The following is a 4,111-nucleotide window of genomic DNA, read 5'->3' as shown; positions in this document are numbered from 1 at the left end:
GTTGTCCACACCTCTCTTTAATGTTGTCCACACATCTCTTTAATGTTGTCCACCTCTCTTTCATGTTGTCCACACCTCTCTTTAATGTTGTCCACACCTCTCTTTCATGTTGTCCACACCTCTCTTTCATGTTGTCCACACCTCTCTTTCATGTTGTCCACACCTCTCTTTAATGTTGTCCACACCTCTCTTTAATGTTGTCCACACCTCTCTTTAATGTTGTCCACACCTCTCTTTCATGTTGTCCACACCTCTCTTTAATGTTGTCCACACCTCTCTTTCATGTTGTCCACCTCTCTCTAGTGGCTGGGGTAGAAGGGGAAGGCCATGCCTGGAAGGAAAGGTTGGATGGGGAGATGTTGTCCACCTCTCTAGTGGCTGGGGCAGAAGGGGAAGGCCATGCCTGGAAGGAAAGGTTGGATGGGGAGATGTTGTCCACCTCTCTCTAGTGGCTAGGGCAGAAGGGGAAGGCCATGCCTGGAAGGAAATGTTGGATGGGGAGATGTTGTCCACCTCTCTAGTGGCTGGGGCAGAAGGGGAAGGCCATGCCTGGAAGGAAAGGTTGGATGGGGAGATGTTGTCCACCTCTCTCTAGTGGCTGGGGTAGAAGGGGAAGGCCATGCCTGGAAGGAAAGGTTGGATGGGGAGATGTTGTCCACCTCTCTAGTGGCTGGGGTAGAAGGGGAAGGCCATGCCTGGAAGGAAAGGTTGGATGGGGAGATGTTGTCCACCTCTCTCTAGTGGCTAGGGCAGAAGGGGAAGGCCATGCCTGGAAGGAAAGGTTGGATGGGGAGATGTTGTCCACCTCTCTCTAGTGGCTGGGGTAGAAGGGGAAGGCCATGCCTGGAAGGAAAGGTTGGATGGGGAGATGTTGTCCACCTCTCTCTAGTGGCTGGGGCAGAAGGGGAAGGCCATGCCTAGAAGGAAAGGTTGGATGGGGAGATGTTGTCCACCTCTCTAGTGGCTGGGGCAGAAGGGGAAGACCATGCCTGGAAGGAAAGGTTGGATGGGGAGATGTTGTCCACCTCTCTCTAGTGGCTGGGGTAGAAGGGGAAGGCCATGCCTGGAAGGAAAGGTTGGATGGGGAGATGTTGTCCACCTCTCTCTAGTGGCTGGGGTAGAAGGGGAAGGCCATGCCTGGAAGGAAAGGTTGGATGGGGAGATGTTGTCCACCTCTCTAGTGGCTGGGGTAGAAGGGGAAGGCCATGCCTGGAAGGAAAGGTTGGATGGGGAGATGTTGTCCACCTCTCTAGTGGCTGGGGCAGAAGGGGAAGGCCATGCCTGGAAGGAAAGGTTGGATGGGGAGATGTTGTCCACCTCTCTCTAGTGGCTGGGGTAGAAGGGGAAGGCCATGCCTGGAAGGAAAGGTTGGATGGGGAGATGTTGTCCACCTCTCTCTAGTGGCTGGGGTAGAAGGGGAAGGCCATGCCTGGAAGGAAAGGTTGGATGGGGAGATGTTGTCCACCTCTCTCTAGTGGCTGGGGTAGAAGGGGAAGGCCATGCCTGGAAGGAAAGGTTGGATGGGGAGATGTTGTCCACCTCTCTCTAGTGGCTGGGGCAGAAGGGGAAGGCCATGCCTGGAAGGAAAGGTTGGATGGGGAGATGTTGTCCACCTCTCTCTAGTGGCTGGGGCAGAAGGGGAAGGCCATGCCTGGAAGGAAAGGTTGGATGGGGAGATGTTGTCCACCTCTCTCTAGTGGCTGGGGCAGAAGGGGAAGGCCATGCCTGGAAGGAAAGGTTGGATGGGGAGATGTTGTCCACCTCTCTAGTGGCTGGGGTAGAAGGGGAAGGCCATGCCTGGAAGGAAAGGTTGGATGGGGGAGATGTTGTCCACCTCTCTCTAGTGGCTGGGGTAGAAGGGGAAGGCCATGCCTGGAAGGAAAGGTTGGATGGGGAGATGTTGTCCACCTCTCTCTAGTGGCTGGGGTAGAAGGGGAAGGCCATGCCTGGAAGGAAAGTTTGGATGGGGAGATGTTGTACACCTCTCTCTAGTGGCTGGGGCAGAAGGGGAAGGCCATGCCTGGAAGGCAAGGTTGGATGGGGAGATGTTGTCCACCTCTCTAGTGGCTGGGGCAGAAGGGGAAGGCCATGCCTGGAAGGAAAGGTTGGATGGGGAGATGTTGTCCACCTCTCTAGTGGCTGGGATAGAAGGGGAAGGCCATGCCTGGAAGGAAAGGTTGGATGGGGAGATGTTGTCCACCTCTCTCTAGTGGCTGGGGCAGAAGGGGAAGGCCATGCCTGGAAGGAAAGGTTGGATGGGGAGATGTTGTCCACCTCTCTCTAGTGGCTGGGGTAGAAGGGGAAGGCCATGCCTGGAAGGAAAAAGGTTGGATGGGGAGATGTTGTCCACCTCTCTCTAGTGGCTGGGGCAGAAGGGGAAGGCCATGCCTGGAAGGAAAGGTTGGATGGGGAGATGTTGTCCACCTCTCTCTAGTGGCTGGGGCAGAAGGGGAAGGCCATGCCTGGAAGGAAAGGTTGGATGGGGAGATGTTGTCCACCTCTCTCTAGTGGCTGGGGCAGAAGGGGAAGGCCATGCCTGGAAGGAAAGGTTGGATGGGGAGATGTTGTCCACCTCTCTCTAGTGGCTGGGGCAGAAGGGGAAGGCCATGCCTGGAAGGAAAGGTTGGATGGGGAGATGTTGTCCACCTCTCTAGTGGCTGGGGCAGAAGGAGGCCATGCCTGGAAGGAAAGGTTGGATGGGGAGATGTTGTCCACCTCTCTAGTGGCTGGGGCAGAAGGGGAAGGCCATGCCTGGAAGGAAAGGTTGGATGGGGAGATGTTGTCCACCTCTCTAGTGGCTGGGGCAGAAGGGGAAGGCCATGCCTGGAAGGAAAGGTTGGATGGGGAGATGTTGTCCACCTCTCTAGTGGCTGGGGCAGAAGGGGAAGGCCATGCCTGGAAGGAAAGGTTGGATGGGGAGATGTTGTCCACCTCTCTAGTGGCTGGGGCAGAAGGGGAAGGCCATGCCTGGAAGGAAAGGTTGGATGGGGGAGATGTTGTCCACCTCTCTAGTGGCTGGGGTAGAAGGGGGAAGGCCATGCCTGGAAGGAAAGGTTGGATGGGGAGATGTTGTCCACCTCTCTCTAGTGGCTGGGCAGAAGGGGGAAGGCCATGCCTGGAAGGAAAGGTTGGATGGGGAGATGTTGTCCACCTCTCTCTAGTGGCTAGGGCAGAAGGGGAAGGCCATGCCTGGAAGGAAAGGTTGGATGGGGAGATGTTGTCCACCTCTCTAGTGGCTGGGGCAGAAGGGGAAGGCCATGCCTGGAAGGAAAGGTTGGATGGGGAGATGTTGTCCACCTCTCTAGTGGCTGGGGCAGAAGGGGAAGGCCATGCCTGGAAGGAAAGGTTGGATGGGGAGATGTTGTCCACCTCTCTCTAGTGGCTAGGGCAGAAGGGGAAGGCCATGCCTGGAAGGAAGGGTTGAGAAGGGAGGGGGGATGAGGGGAGTGAGAGGGAGGGTGAGGTCCTAAGGGGCGGGGCCGGGGGCTGTACCCCAGGGGAGGGGTATGGATGTGGGGGTAGAAACCACTCTGCTGCACTGGACCAGACATCACCAGCTGGAGCAAACTGAGAGGAGACACCATAGAATTAGGGATTACAAGTCACTTTGATTGTCCTGCGTATGTAAAAGCAGGAAATGCATCACCTAAGCCTCTACTGCTAGTCATTCCAATTCGGTCAATGCATTCTAAGCACCTTCCACATTCCATTCCTCTTCATACCGGGGTTCATTTCCATTTGACTTTGGTTTGACTTCCGGCCCATCGCAATGCTTCGCTAACTAAGGGAGGGAGGAGATGTCGCTAAATACGGATGAAATTTATTGACATTACAAAATTACATTTCATAAAATGTGTAAACTACAGCAAGGCGTTGGTGAGAAAATGTAAGAATGTGTTTCCACAGCATTGCCGCTACAAAGCTGACGATAGCTAGCTTCCTTTCAATTTAAATAACATGGCTGGTTAGCTAGCTAGCATTAGAGCCTTCTGGCTAGCCTGTAACTTATGGGTGTTATTACGTTGTGTAACAGAGCAAAAGGTCTATGTACTTGTCATTTGATCGAATCTAACATTAGTTTAAGTTGGTTAGCTAGCTAATGTTTTGAGGA

General features: G+C 54.4%; 1 long non-coding RNA gene across 1 annotated transcript; it reads right to left on the bottom strand.

Moving 5' to 3' along the window:
• Positions 1 to 200: 200 nt before the first annotated feature.
• Positions 201 to 2,785, bottom strand: LOC123488350. Its single transcript, XR_006660031.1, has 2 exons — positions 2,716 to 2,785; positions 201 to 2,648 (listed from the first exon to the last, which is right to left on the bottom strand). It is a non-coding gene; the product is annotated as an uncharacterized LOC123488350 (long non-coding RNA).
• Positions 2,786 to 4,111: the final 1,326 nt, after the last annotated feature.

Source organism: Coregonus clupeaformis, unplaced genomic scaffold (genome assembly GCF_020615455.1).
Source record: "Coregonus clupeaformis isolate EN_2021a unplaced genomic scaffold, ASM2061545v1 scaf2199, whole genome shotgun sequence".
NCBI classification, from domain to species: Eukaryota; Metazoa; Chordata; class Actinopteri; order Salmoniformes; family Salmonidae; genus Coregonus; species Coregonus clupeaformis.
This window is presented reverse-complemented; position numbering and strand designations above follow the sequence as displayed.